Source organism: Mirounga leonina, unplaced genomic scaffold, assembly GCF_011800145.1.
Source record: "Mirounga leonina isolate KUSES-001 unplaced genomic scaffold, KU_Mleo_1.0 Mir_195, whole genome shotgun sequence".
In the NCBI taxonomy this organism is placed as follows: Eukaryota; Metazoa; Chordata; class Mammalia; order Carnivora; family Phocidae; genus Mirounga; species Mirounga leonina.
In genome coordinates, this window is record NW_023270490.1 from 1,623,833 (window position 1) to 1,638,725 (window position 14,893).

Here is a 14,893-nt window from a genome sequence, read left to right on the forward strand (position 1 = left end):
GAGTGTTGGCTGGGTCCGAGTCCTGGCTCTGCGGCCCCAGCTTGCTGTGGGGATTAGGACCACAGGTATAACGTACCCATTCTGGTGCCTGCACACAGGTGTGGTTCTGCCACTTTCACAATAAGGAAATTGAGGCTCAGGGAGGTCAAACCACTGGCCTGTGGTGGGACCGCCGGTCTGCTTGGCTCTAGAGACTGTCTTTTTTTAAGGGTGGGAGAGGGGTGGGGGAGGCCTTTGGGCGTGTGCATTGCTGGGGAGATATCCCACCCAGGGCCCCTTAGGTCCACCATGGACGCTGAGGTAACAGCTCTTTAATGACTAAAGCAAGCAGCGAAGGCAGTGACTCTTGGCACGAGCTTCTGGGATCCAGCAGTGCGTTCCCAAGGCCCCTGTCCTAGGCTGGGGACTGGGGGGTGGCTTTGCTCTTGGGGCAGGGGGGCAGCCTCTACCGGGGCCACCCTGGGCCTTTCTCTTTCCACCCAATCAGCTCTGTAGCACTCTGCCTATTTTTGTTTTCTTCTTCTTCTTCTTTTTTTTTTGGTTAATATTGGGTACTTTGGACCATTCTTTTCTGTCCTGAATCTGAATCTCCTTCTCATGTTTGGAGAATTCCCTGCTCTACGAGCAGTTTCCATCTCCCACAAAGGATGCTGAGACGATGAGACTCGGTTTCCAGCCTCTCTTGACACATGACTCGGCTCAGCCAATCGGAGGCGCTGTCCTGTGGGGCGTCCCCTCTGGCTCGGTCCAGAGGCGTCGGTTCCACGCAGGTCATGTGGCTTCCTGCTCAGAATCCTCCATGTCTCCTCATTGCCCTTAGGGTAAAACCCAAGCTCCCCCTCATGTCCCATGAGGACCTCACCTCCTCTGTCCGTCTCCTCCTCACTCCTGCAGCCACATGGGCCTCCCTCAGCTAAACTCAACGCACTGCCAGGTGAGGAAATGGGGCTGAAGGGACCTGTGCTGGGTGCAAGGGGAATTGGAACTCAGGGTGGCCTGGCCTCTGCCTCAGCCTCCCAGCTGCCTCCACCCAGGCAGAGGCCCCTTCCTCCAGGAAGACCCGCCAGCTCCCCTTGGAAGAGGCACACCTCTGCTCGCCTCAGCTCAGCCCAACTGATGCGTCTTCAGGGGCCGTGGAGCGGGCGTGGGGGGCCATATCGCCCCCAAGAGGGTGGAAATTGATGCTCGTGGAGGGGAGAACACTTGGTTATGTATAAAGCACACACACACAAGCCATACACACATACATAGTGTATCTGTGGCATTAAAATTTCTTAGGGGGGCTGGTTAGGAAACAGGTGTCTCAGAATGCTCCTGGGGGGGGTGAACAGTGGCAACAACAGCCAGCTGAGAAACATTAGTTTAACTCAACTCAGCTTAAACCCACCTGAACTTGATTTGACTCAACTCCTCAAGTCAACTCAACTCAACCAAACTCAACTCGCTCAGTTCGGCAGACCTCAGCTCGGTGTCGCTCGCTCGGTTGACAACGGCTCTGTGCCCCTCAGTTCAGTATAGCGCAATCCAGTAAAGGACACAAACTGATTGAACTCAAGTCAACCTAACTCAACTCAACTCACCTTATCTCAACTAGTTGTTCACCTTGGTTCAGCTCAGCTTAATTCACCTCCACTCACCTCAATCGCACCCACGTCAATTCAGCTTGAGTCAGTCCCACTCAGTTTCATGCTCAACCCAGCCTAGCTCACCTCCTGTCCTCAACCCACCCCATCTAAACTTGATTTAACTCCACTCAGCTCGACTTGACTCCACTTTGCCACCTCAACCCACCTTAAACATTCATTCTCTTTGTCACCTCCCCTCCCCATACCTCCCCCAGGTCTTGCAGGAGAGGGATGCCTCAGACATTGTTCCTGCCCCCAATGTGCTCCCAGTCTAGCTGGGGACTCTGACACATCCATCTCTTCAACAGGTGCTGTCATGGGGGAAGCCCAGGGCGCTATATGAGCAGCCCTAGGGAGCCCTGGATGACTTCCCATAGGAGGAGGATCCAGCTCAGGCAGAAGAGTGGGAGGAAGGACATTCTGGGCAAAAGAACAGCATGTGCAAAGGGTCTGAGGCAAGATGGACAGAACATTCAGAGGACTGGAAGTGGCTCCAGCTAGAGGGCAGAGTGGGAGGATGAGGGTGGCACAAGAGGTGGCTTGGGACAGGTGGGGATGCTGGCCTGGGGACAGTGGGCAGCCACCACAGTGTTGAGCTGAGGAGAAATGTGGTTGAAAGGATCCCTCTGGTTGCTGGGAAGAAACAGAGCCGAGAGGTGGGACTGGCATATTGGGCAGTGCCCGAGCTGAGAAATCCAGCGTTGGGTGTTGGCGGGGGGGGGGGGGGGGGGGGGGGGGGGGGGGGGGTGGGGGGTGGTGGCAAGCAGGTGGGAGCTTAAAGAAAGAATTTAGGAAATGAATCATAAAAAAATGACCAGGAATCAAACTTACTCTGGAGCAGGCCTTGTCTACTTGTCTTAAATATCTGGCTAATGTGGCGCCTGGGTGGCTCAGTTGGTTAATCGTCTACCTTCACCTCAGGTCATGATCTCAGGGTCCTGGGATCGAGCCCCATGTCAGCCTCCCTGCTCAGCGGGGAGCCTGCTTCTCCCTCTTCCTCTGTGCCCCCCCCACTCATGCTTGCTCTCTCTCAAGTAAATAAATAAAATCTTTTAAAAGATATATGAATATATATATGAACTAATTCAATCCTCACAATTCATGAGGTAGGTATTACTAATCACCCTATTTTACAGATGAGGAAACAGGCTCAAAGAGGCCAGGACATTTGCCCATGGCACACAGCTCCTAAGGGGCAGAGCTGGGATCTGAACTCAGGCAATGATGCGCCAGAGACCTCAGGAGCAGCTGTGAGTTCCCTTCAAAATTCCCATGGCAGGTGCTGCCGACAGGTCTCCACTCCACGTAACAGGTGCTCAGGAAACCCTTGTTCCAGGAGTTTATGGGGCTTATATCATCACTGCCATTTGATTGGGAATGCCCCACCCCCTTTCAAAGGAAGACTCTTATCTTTGTCATTTCACAGGAGAGGAAATTGAGGCCCAGGGTCACAGAGGCAGGAGGTAGTGAGGCCAGGATTTGAACCTCAAGTAGGAAAGTGTTCTACAAATAGGCATGGTGATCCTCATTAGGATCTTCAGCCGTTTGAATTTTAATTCAACCTTCATGTATGCACTGAGCGGGCCCTGCATACTGCACCGGGGAGAGGATCTTGCTCTTGTCCCTTCCCTGCTCAGAATACCCCCAAGGCTGCCCATGGTCCTGAGGATGCAATCCAGGCTCCTCGCTCCCCCCAAGGCCATGCCTGATCTGCTCCCCACCCTGCCCGCTTCTCTGACCTCCCCTCCCACATTCTCCCTTTCTTCCTCTCTGCTCCGGTCTACTCCAACACATGTTTCCCACCCCAGGGCCTTTGCACATGCAGCTCCCCTGCCTGGAACTCTCTTTCCACAGCGACTCCATCTTACCCCTTGGTTTTCAGCTCTAATGTCACCTCCTTAGAGAAGCGTTTCTTGATCATTTGAGCTCAATTTCCCCCCGTCATGTTACCCATCACATCACCTTTTCTTTTCCTTTCTTTTGTTCTTTTCTTCTCTTTTTCTTTCTTTCTTCTTTTCTCTTCTCTTCTTTTTCTTTTCTTTCCTTTTCTTTCCGTATTTTGCCCCCTTGCTGGAGTTTTATTTTTTTATTATCTACCTCCTCTAGTGGGCTGTGCCCTTGTGGGCAGGGACCATGTTGGTTTTGTTCACTGCTGTACTGCCCGGCTATAGTAGGTGCTCCATAAACATGTGTGGGATGAATGAATGAGTGAGGGATGGATGGAAATGGTTGGAAAAATCTGGGTGCTGAGAGGAGGAGTAGAAGGCTCAGGGCCCAGGCTGGGGTCCGAGATCTCTTTTCCCTGGGTCTCCCTGCCCTGGAGAGGAGCCCCTGCCAGGGTGGGAGGGTGGACGTGGGGGCACCGGGCAGGGCCGGGCGAGGCCTCCTCGCTCCTTACTGTTTTCATCCTCTTGGTAATTACGGGCTCAGACACTCCTCGATGCCTTCTCGGAATAATAGCCGGGCCTGTTATCAGCAGCATCTCCCCGACCTTTTCACAAACAGTCATTAATCAAGTCTCGCTGCCACCCTGCCCTCCCTCCCGGTGGAAACCAAGGCACAGAGAGGTGAGGCCACTTTCCCAGCATCACACAGCCAATTTGAGGAGGATGGGCTGTTTTGCCCCCGACCCTCTGGTGTGGGATAGGGTCTCCTTCCCCTTTCCACTTGGGGGGAGCCTCTCAGCCTGCCCTGGATGGGGGGGGGGGTCCTGCCCCCAGTTCCCAGCCCCCAGCCTTCCTTGAAGCCCTGGGGGCCTTCCAAGGTGGCCTCTTAATCACTGCCGGTTAATTAAGGAGGTTAAACAACTCTGTGGGGCCCATGCGGGCCTGCCCAGGGAGAAGGTGGCAGGGCTGTCTTGCAGTGAGGCCCCCACTCCCCAGGCCTGGCAGGGCACTGTGCCGCCTCTGCCCTCCCCAGGGCCTGGGGGTCTCTGGGGAAGGTTCCATAGGACGGCACTGTTGGCGTGCGCCCCCTCCCCTTCTTCGGGTGGTGTGTGGGAGGTGCTGGCCTCGCTTAATGAGGCCTCCACGGCTGCCAAGGAGAGCTGGAGGAGTTGAAACAGGTTCTGGGTGAGGTGAGTTTCATGGGCTTGGCAGAATCTGTGGCTCTTTGCCATGTGGGCGCTCCCTGGGGCAGTGGGGGGCAGGTGTGGGACCCCTTCCTCCTCCCTGTCCTCCCTCTGCCCCTATGGGAGCAGAGGAGGCTTGGGAGGGGACAGTGAAGATGACAGTGGACGGTGGTCAGGACTCCCCTGCTCCCCACCATAAGCCTGTGGGAACCACACCAAATAGGACCACAGGGGCCAGGGGTCCTGAGCTGTTGCTAATCTGCACTCTGATACAGACTTGGGCCCTGGTCTTCCTGTCTGAGAAATGGGGGTGGGGGGTGGGGGCCGAGGTTGGAGGTGACAGTCTCAGGCCCAAAGCTTTAGTTTAGGAATGGTCCATCCCAGACAGAGCTGTCTAACTTGCTGTGTGACTTTGGGCAAGTTGCTTTCGTCCTCTGGGTCCTTGTAGCTCTGGCTATACTGGTGGTGATGGGGTGGACAGAGTGATGACACATGGTCGTTCCTGCTGACTCTCTGTCTCTGGTGAGGCTGAGAACACCTCCTGAGGGGCACCCAGAGCCACTTTCTCCAGATCACACAAAGAGGTTGGCCCTGGGGAACCTGAGACCCTGGACTCAGGCCAAGGAGGTTTGGGAGGAAGCTCCCATGTGGTGCCTGGACACTCCCCGGGGCTGGGCTGTGGGTCCCAGGACCTGGAGGGCCAGCCCCTCTGCATTGCTGACCATCCCCCCAACCCACCCAGGGTCTACCATGGGACAGGCTCAGGCAAGGCTGGCTCAAGGCAGGACCCACTGTGCTCCTGGAGACCATGGGGGAGTGGGGCCCTACTGGCTCCTTGTGTCCCACAGCTGTTACGTTTTTTTTTTTTTAATCACCTTTTTGGAAGTATAATTTACATACAGTAAAATTCACCCTTTTTTGGTGTACAGTTCTCTGAAGTTTTACAAACTTATACAGTTACATAACCACTACCACGAACAAGATACAGAGTACTTCCTCACTCCAGAAAGTTCCCTGTGCCCATTTGTAGTAAATCCCTTTCCCCACCACCAGCTGCTGACGACCACTGATCTCCCCCAACTTTTTATTTTAGAGATTTTCAAACTTATAGAAAAGTGCAAAAACCTTACCATGAACCATGGTAGTCCTTCCACCCACATTCTCCACCTGTCAGCCCTTGGCCCTGTGTGCATTCTCGGCCTCTATCTCTCTGTCTGCATGATTTCTGCGGAACTGTTTGTAACTTGCAGACGTCCTGACGCTTTACCCTAAACACTTCAGGGAGCATCTCTGAAGAACAGGGCATTCTCTGGCACAGCTCACAGCCCTAATGCCATTATCATACCTGAGAGATTTAGCTTTGACTCGTTCCTGTCACCCAATATCCAGGGCCCGTGTCCAAATTACTGAGATTGCTCCAAGGTGTCCCTAATGGTTGAGGCTTTTTTGCTCTTTGTTTTTTCCTGGTCCAGATTCCAATCAAGGATCAGGCTCTGCCTTTGGTGGCAAGTCTCTTTGGTCTCCTCTTATCTGGAACATTCTCTCTGCCCTTGCTTGATATGTAATGCTCTCTTTCTTAAAGCTGCTCTCATGATTCTCCATACCTGGAGCTCGAGGGCAGGTACCAGGCGGACAGAGTGCTAGGGAAGAGGGCTGCTGACTTGGGGACGTGAGGTATCCTAAGGGTCTTTTCTTAACAACTTTGTTTAGAAGGAGGGGCTTGAAGGGAGGGAGAGAGAAGGAGAGAGAGACAGACAGACTTGGGTTCATTGTTTCAACTTCCAATGATGCTGAAGAATTCAAAGAAAAAGTATAAATTGCCCAGTTTGAATTGAGAGGGCTCTGTAGTCCGATGGTTGTGGCCCACATCCCAGCTCTCCTCCCTGGGCTGTGAGACCTTGGGCAGAAGACTTCCCCTCTTGGGCCTCAGTTTCCCTGTCTGTGAAATGAGGATAGTACCAGTCTGTCCACCTCCCTCCCACTGTCTTGAGAATTCAATGAAGGAACTCATGTAGCATATAAATAACAGCAACTCTGGTTGTTAACCATCTGGTGACGGTCTTCCCAGACATTTCTCTCCATACCTATCTACCTGCATGGAAATATTACAGCATATAAGTTGGGTCCCCTCCTTTTCCCCTTAATAGTTTATCAAAGCATTTTCCCACATTCAAAAATGTAGCACTCTTCCATCATTTAACAGATTTTAACTTTTATTAATGTTTGTCTACAGATAATACCTTCATAGAGCACCAAATGCACAGGTACCAGAAGCCTGCAGTTAAAAGTCTGTCTTCCTCCTGCCCCCCGTCCCCTCAGTTCCTCCTGGGACGTTTTGTTTGGCTTTCCAGAAAGGTTCTAAGCATATACAAACAAAAACATAGATTTTCTTTCTTTTTCTCTGCCTACAGATATTCGACAACAGTACCCATGTTTCTGGGCCTTGTTTTTTCACTTAACAGTAGATCTTGGAGATGGTCCACATCAGTGCATAAGGAATGCCCTTCCTTTTTTAAAAAAGTAGTCCCTTGTGGAAACGACCAGGATTTAATGACCCGGTTCTTACTGATGGCCATTGAGGTACTTACAGGCTTTCGCCACTAGAAATTGCAACAGAGAGCCTTGTGCAAACGTCTTTGTGTCCATGTGCAAGTCTGTAGCATATATTCCTAGAAGTCGAACTGCTGGGTCAGGGGTCATGTGTATTTTGAGCTTTGCTCGTCCATCATCGCTGATGGCTACATGGATCCCGGTGTGTGTAACTGTCCCCTCTTGGTGCGCATTCAGGGGTTCCAAGTTGTCTTTCCTATAAACAACACCACAGTGAACATCTTTGTGCAGCTGTCTTTGTGTGCGGGAGAGCCGGCTTGCGGGGAATTCCCAGGAATCTGAGGACGGATCAACAGGAAGTGCTGAGCAGAGAAAATCGAACCAAAGGGGCCTGTGGGTAAGGCTGGTGGTTTGAGTGGCTGCTGGTGGGACCCTCATAGTAACATAGTAACAGACTCCTGTAAACCCAGTTAGGACCCTCCGCTTGGGGCCAGCCTGGGAGGCGGTTAGAAATGCAGAGTCTTGGGCCCCACCCCAGCCCTGTTGAGTCAGAACCTCCATTTGGCTGGCACAGACAATTTGGAGAAATGCCCTAACACAAACCCAGAGACCCCAAGGCCTGTTCCTGGATGAAATGGTCTAGCCTTGGCTCTGGGGTGGATCTGAGGCCAAACCTGGCTTCTCCACCCACTGGCTGTATGACTGGGGCTGAGCTGGGTGACCTCTCTGCCTCAATTTCCTCAACTCTAAATAGGAACAAAAGTAGCCCTCACCTCCCCAGGGTGCTTGTGAGAATCATATGTGCTCACTCACAGAGAAGTGTTTCGCATAGTAAGTGCTCACTAAATGCTGTCATTGTTCGGGAGATGCACATTAGGTAAGATGTGGGAGTTGGATCTCGCTGTCTCCACCATCACCACTCCCTCTGTCTCTCTCGGTCCCCATCTGTCTCTCCTTCTGTTTTGGACTCTGTCTCCCTGTCTCTCGCTGTCTCTGACTCTCTGTTTTTCTCTCTCTCTCGTGCGGCCATATGAACTTTATAAGCATCTGTGAAAATGCTAAAAGCGTGGAAAAATGAAGCTAGAATACAAAGAGGAAAATGCAGGCTGAAAAGGAACAGTACCATGAGGGCAAAACCATATCATTACACAAGCTTAGAAATATTAATGGCAAAAAAATGCACTTTTCCAGCGGGATGTGGGGCCCTTTCCATCTGTGCGGTGGGCTGTGGTGGGGGCCTGCCAGGACCAACAGCCCGGCCCGTGGTTGCCTCTCTTTCCTATATCTTTGGACCCAGTGCAGCCTTTGGACTGGGGAGAGCAGAATGATGAAGAGCAAAGATTCTAGCCCCAGATGGCCACGGAGTGCCTTCTTCCCTGTCATATCCTTGCTGCGGGACCCTGGGTAGGCAGAGTTAGTTGGTGATTTGTGTTCTTCCAGCTCATTTACAGAGCACCTGCTACGTCAGGCCCTGGGATGCAACAGTGTACGAGATAGACAAAAGCCCTGCTTCATGCCACTGAGATCACAGGGGTATGCATATGGCAGATAACATAGACGTGAGTGAACAAATATGCAGGACAATTTTAGAGAGTGCTAAGTTATCTGACTAAAATAAAATATGGTTATGTAATAGAGAAAGATAGGGGTGGAGTTACTTTGCCCTGGGGTTAAGGGTCTGGGAAGGCTGCTCTGACCTTAATTCAGGGACCAGAATGATGAAAAGGATCTGGGCATAGAAAGTTCTGGGAGAAGGACATTCCAGAAGAGGGAATAGCAAGGGCAAAGGCCCTGAGGCAGGAACAAGCTTGGGGGCCAGTCATGATTGGAAGCTTTCAGAGGAGGAAAAGATCTCAAGAGCAGGACAGTCTTTGCTGAGTGTTTCAAACAAGTCACTTGCCCTCTCTGAGCCTCTCTTCCCCCTGTGTAAAATGCTAAAATCCAGTAGTGGGCCAGAATCTCTCTATATCAGGGAATGATTGGAGCTTGGGAGGATTTGTCTTGAAACTGGGGACAGCAGGACCACTCTTTGTACTTGGATTATTTGGGGTGGCTTTTGGGGGGCGACAATGGAGGTTATTTGGGGCTGAAAGCCATGCCCCAGTCTCACCATGGCTCAGCCCCTGATTTCAGGAGTTAATAGCCGGAAGCACTTGGCATAATGCCGGGCACAGAACAAGTAGACAGGAATGGGGAGGGCATTCCAGGTGGGAGGAAAGGCGTGGAGACGGGAATGTTTAAGGCGTGTTAGGGAAGAGTGAGGAGACCAGCTTGGCTGGTGGGGAGGGGTGAGGGAGGAGGCTGGAAAGACAGGTTGAGGCCCAGGATGAGACCTTGAATGGCATGCAGAAGGAGGGTGGACCTTAGCTTGTAGGCAGTGGGGAGCCATTGTACGTTCTAGAGCAGGAGAAGCCACGGAAATGGTTGTTTTTGGTTTGGTTTTCAATGAAATATTTTAGACATTCAAAAAAGTAAGAAGGATAATAAAATAAGCTTCTGCGCAGCCATCATTCGGCTTAAGAAGAAAACACCCCAGTATCGTTGGCAACCTCAGAAACCCCTCCCCAGTCGTCTCTCTCCTAAAAGTTGCTGCAACCCCGGATTTGGTGTTCAGGATCCCATGCATGTCTCGGTTCTTCTGTTGTTTGTTCGCTGGAGGTATAAAGTACACACCGTCAAACGCAAAAAAATCTTATACAATCTGATAGCTCATGGGATCACCACCTGCATCCAGTTATAGACCGATTCTAGCATTTGGTCTTGCTGTTCTTGAACTTCAGATGCGTGGAATCATTCCGTATGTACTGTTTGGTATCTGGCACTTTCACTCACTGTTAGGCCCATGAGCTCTCTCTGTGTTTTGCGTCCGTGGTTCATTTCCTTTTCTCCACTGTGTTGTAGTCCACTGTTTAAACAGACCACAGTTACCTTAATCACCTGTCTATGGAGATGGACATTCCTTCCAGTTTCCAGTATTTTGAGTAGTGCTGCTGGGAATGTTCTTGTGCATATCTTTTGGTGGGCATAAGAACACCCTTCTTTTCGTCTCTGTTCAAGAAGGGAATTGCAAGATGATGGGGTATTTGCATATTTAGTTTTTCGAGCTGTGGCCAGTTTCCCAAAGTCACTGTGCCACATCTTTATACTTTTACGCACACACACACACATCCCTGAGGGTTCGGGGACCCTGATTCAGTTGTGGGTACAGACGGTGTCTCTTGTACATTTGCTTCTGCAACTTGCTTTTTTTTTTTTTTTTTTTCCTACTCCGAGTCCTGTTCCAGAACTCTGTGCCCAGTGGTGTAGCAGCTCGGATGCATCTATTTGTTCCCAGTGTAGGATCTGTCGTGTCAACAGACTGCAGTGATCTTCCAGCTCCTGTGCATGCGTATGTAGCTTATTCCTCTGGGATTCTCTTTCTGGATTTTCAGGATCATCTCCTATGTGTTGGGTCAGGCCAGTGAGGATGGGCGTCAGGGAGCTATTGCATCCATCCTGGTGGGAGATGAGGTCGAGCGGCCGCTGGTACAGATGGATTTGAGGGACATTTAGGGAATCTGATTGTGGGGGGAGGAGGAAGGAAATAAGACCGAAGACCGGGACGCTGGGGGCCAGAAGCCCGTGGTTGAATCCCTCGTCCCACTTTCTGGCTGGGTGACCTTGGGCACTTGATTTTGTTGTCACAGCCTCGGTTTTCTAATCTGTACTTGGGATCATTCACCTGGCCTGGCAGGGTGGTTGTGGGGGTTGGGCGAGTAGGGACATTTGTGGACTAGGCAGGGTTTGAATCCGTTTATTAGCTGGCTGACTTTAGGCAGCCTCATCCTCTCCTCTTGTCATCTGTAAAATGGGGATAACTATACTACCTGCCTCCTGGTGGATTTGTGACAAGGCAATGAGATCCCATACGTAAAGCATTTATTACGCGCTCGATAACGGAGAGCTATGCGTTATCATTGCTGTTGTCATGCCTTCTCTTTCCTTCCCTCAGAAGGTGGGTGCCGGGAGGGCACGGCCTGGCCTTTAGCCCCCCTCTTCCTCCCAGGGTCATCAGAAATCTGTGGAGTCTCACTACACACGACGGCTGCGTCCCAGGTGGGTGGGCTGGGCGAGCCCAGCCCCTGCCAGAGCCTCGGTCTCCTCCTGTAATATGGGGCTCGGGGCAGGGCCTGCCTGACCAGGAGGTTCCCGCTGGGCCTATGATTTAGAAAAGGGAAAGAGCTCTAGAGTGGGTAGGCGGGGCCTTGTGAGGGGGCGACATTTTCTTAACAAAGCTGTGGATGCAATCTTGGGGGACCTCCTGGAGATGGGGTGGGTGGGGGCGCTTCTGACTGAGCCCCTTTGGAAAGGGGACACGGGGGTGGTGAGAAGAGAGAGGAAGGGCACTGTGACTCTGCTGACCCCCCAAGGGAAGGTTTTCGCAGCAGGGATGTCCAAGCCCCTTGCTGTGGGGTGGGGACCACAGGCCGCAGTGAGAGGGAAGCTGGCGTCCCAGTTCCCGACCCATCTCTGATGTCCATGTGCTGTGTGGCCCTGGGTGCCGGGTCTATCTTCTCTGTGCCTCGGTTTCCTTTGCCGTGAGTGTCTCAGGTAGGCCTCGCTCCCTCACCTGCTGGATCTCCCGGCCCCCGCAGACCCCCTGGCCCGGCCCCCTTGCCCGCGTGGAGGCTGAGGCCAGGGCTCAGGGCCAGGGCTGCGCACCTTGACAACCCGCCCACGTCAGGCACAAAGGCCCATTGTTTGGGCCCACGTTGGCGGGGAAGCGGGCGGGGAGCAGCCGCCTTTCTCCCAACCCGCTTGTGGTCGGCGGGGACTGAGGAGCGATTCACAGAGGCCCCCGCCCCCTGACCGGGCACCGGGCCAGGCCGCCTCCCGGGCAGGCACCCTTGCCAAGCGGGCAGCTCCTACGCTGAGCTGGGCCTCAGTTTCCCCAGCTGAGAAGAGGGCGGCCGAGTGGCCCTGGCGGGGCGGGCGGAGCTTGCTCTTGGGTCTCGCTGCCCTGAGATCCCTACCCGTGGGGCTGCGGCTTCGTTGGCACAGAGAGGCCTCCCCAGCTGCGCCTGAGGAGGCCAGAGGCATTGGGGCTTCAGGGCCTGACAGGCCTGGGTCCAAATTCTGGGTGATTTGGGGTGAGTCTGTTCACCTCCATGAACCTTAGTTTCTTCCTCTGTAAGAGGAGACTTGGAGGCCATGGCCCTCAGGGAAAACGAGAAGAGCTGCCACAGGTGACATTTATTTGGTCGTTCATTCAAAAATACATCCTGGGTGTCACGCAGGTACACGAGTGACTGTAGAATTTGGGTGCAAAATGAAATACAGTGCCCCTTGTTCACAATAAGAGCTTCAAGATGAAACCAAACATGGCAGCTTCTAAGCGTGGGACTCTGTGGGATGGCGCGGGTTGCGTGCCCATGAGCCCCCCTCCTACTGTGCTGGGCACTGTTCCGGGCTTGGGGACGCAGCTCATAAACAGAGGAAAGCTGTGGCGTCGTGGGGCTGACAATCTGTCAGGGGGACCCAGGGCTTCCTTGGGGGCTGCCTGGTTGATCTTTCTGAAGCCAGGTGCCCCTGGAGACTTGCTCCTCCGGGGCCTGCTGGCCAGGCCATGCTGGGTGAGCTGGGGCGCCCAAGCTTCCCACCAAGGCTTTGGTGTCAGTGACCCCCCCCGCATCAGGCTGGGCCCCCCCTGGAGTGATGGTTGACATTTACTGAGTGCAGACTCCATGCTGGGGCTGATCCAGACACTTTTCCCAGTTAACGCAGATCATCTTTGTGACAGCCATACTAGGAGGCAGGGCAGTGTGGTTCCCCTCTAAACAGATGGGGAAACTGAGGCTCAAGTCAGTGAATGGCAGAGGCAGGATTTAAACCCAGGCTGTCTGGTGCCAGAGCCTTAATCTCCTCGTCCTACTGTCTGCCAAGGGGGGCAGCGGTGAGCCAGGTGGTGTGTGCCTGGGACAGAGGCCCTGCTGGGATTCGAGGCTGGGAAGGGCGCGGGTGTGCTGGTGGCCCGCCAACTGCCACCTGGGTTGGCCCTGCTGTGGCCCTGAGTCACAGCCCTGTGTCCTGGGAAGCTGGCTGTGCCTCGGGCACCTGTGGGGCCTGAGTCACAGCAGAGCACACCCTGCCACCCTGCCCACCTCCCGCCTGGGCCTGGGGACAGGTAGGCCCTAGAAGCAGATCCCTAGGCAGGAACTCACATTTGTGCCCACTGTCAGGGGCGAGAGAGGGGCACCTGCTTGCAGCCCCAGAAGCACATTTCTGCCTTGTCTCATTGAGCCCAAGCCCACCCTTCCAAGTTATCCCAAGATGGATTAGCTGGCTGGTGAGTTACTGAGCTCCCTGTCCCTGGGAGCATTCAAGGAAGCATCGCCTGTCAGGGTGCTGAGGAGGGTCGCTGTATCAAATTGGGCCTGGCATTGGAGTATGTGACTTCCAAAGCCCTATACTTTGTTCACGTACTTACTTTTGAGTAGCTACTGTGAGCAAATGGTCTAAAATCCAAAAAGTACAAAAGGATAGGGAGTGAAAAGTAAGTGTCCGCCCTCCCTGACTCCCAGCCTCCAACTTTTCCTCCCCAGAAGCAGCCACCATTAACTGATTTGTCCCCCCCAGAGCTAATTTATGTACATACAAACAAATATATACATTGTCCTTTCCTCCGTCCTTCCTTCACACACAAATGATAGCCTACTGGTTTATACTCCATTCTGCTCCTCATTTTATTTGTTTTACTTGACAACTTACCTTGAAGGCTGTTCCAGATGGCACACACGGTGCACTGCTGCCTCACACGTCTTACCCTGCCACTCGGCATTCCTACCCCCCCCAAATAATCTGTATAACACATTTAACGAAAGGGTTTTCAATCCTGAATTCTGCATTTTGGGGTTGGTGCGGTCCTCCACTCTGGTGATGGCCTGAGGAAATTTTCTAAGTTTGACTGGAAACTGCAGGGATGTTCCTGGGGTGGGGGGTGGGGGTGTCTGTTTTTGGTTGAAATCATACAAGAAGTAAAAGAGAGAGAGCAAGAGCGAGAGAGAACCTTTCACCCACACACCTCCATGCCAGGCACTGATGATCTAATGGTGAACCCCACAGGCACCAGCTCATCTGCCTGCAGTGTGGTCAGGTTGTGGGAGGAGGTGCCCATGTGCGGTGTCAGGGAGCCCAGAGGAGAGGACTTCCCGTGTGTGTGTGTATGCGCGCGTGCGCACACGTGTGTGAGGGGTCAGCGATGAGACCAGTTAGGTGGGGCTTTAAGGGATGCATAGGAGTTCATATGAAAAGCGTGGAGATGGGCCTACCAGGCAGAGGGGACAGCAGGAAGAGCGAAACACCTTGGTGGATGCAGAACCGACTATCAGCTTCAATTTATTGAGTACCTACTATGTGCCAAGTACTGTGTTCAGTGCTTTAAAGTCATTGCTGCATTTAAACTCCCCAGAATTCTAGGCTATTATCCCCCCCACTTTACAGATGCAAACCGAGGTGTAGAAAGGCATAGTCACGTGCTCATGGCCCCACAGCTGTAGGAATTAGAGACTGGATTTGAACCAGGCGGCTTGAGCTCTTGGACGTTCTAATATTTCACAAAGGCCAAGGGATAGCTGGCAAGGCTCTGAATGTTAGACTTCAACCTCTGACC

The 14,893-nt window shown here is 53.0% G+C and overlaps 1 long non-coding RNA gene across 1 annotated transcript in view; it reads left to right on the forward strand.

The window, feature by feature from the left end:
* The first annotated feature begins 7,306 nt into the window (after positions 1–7,306).
* LOC118023967 overlaps positions 7,307–14,893 on the forward strand; it is a 30,473-nt gene continuing 22,886 nt past the window's right edge. The window contains exon 1 of the long non-coding RNA XR_004682961.1: positions 7,307–7,642. This is a non-coding gene — a long non-coding RNA (uncharacterized LOC118023967). The remainder of the gene's footprint in view (positions 7,643–14,893) is intronic.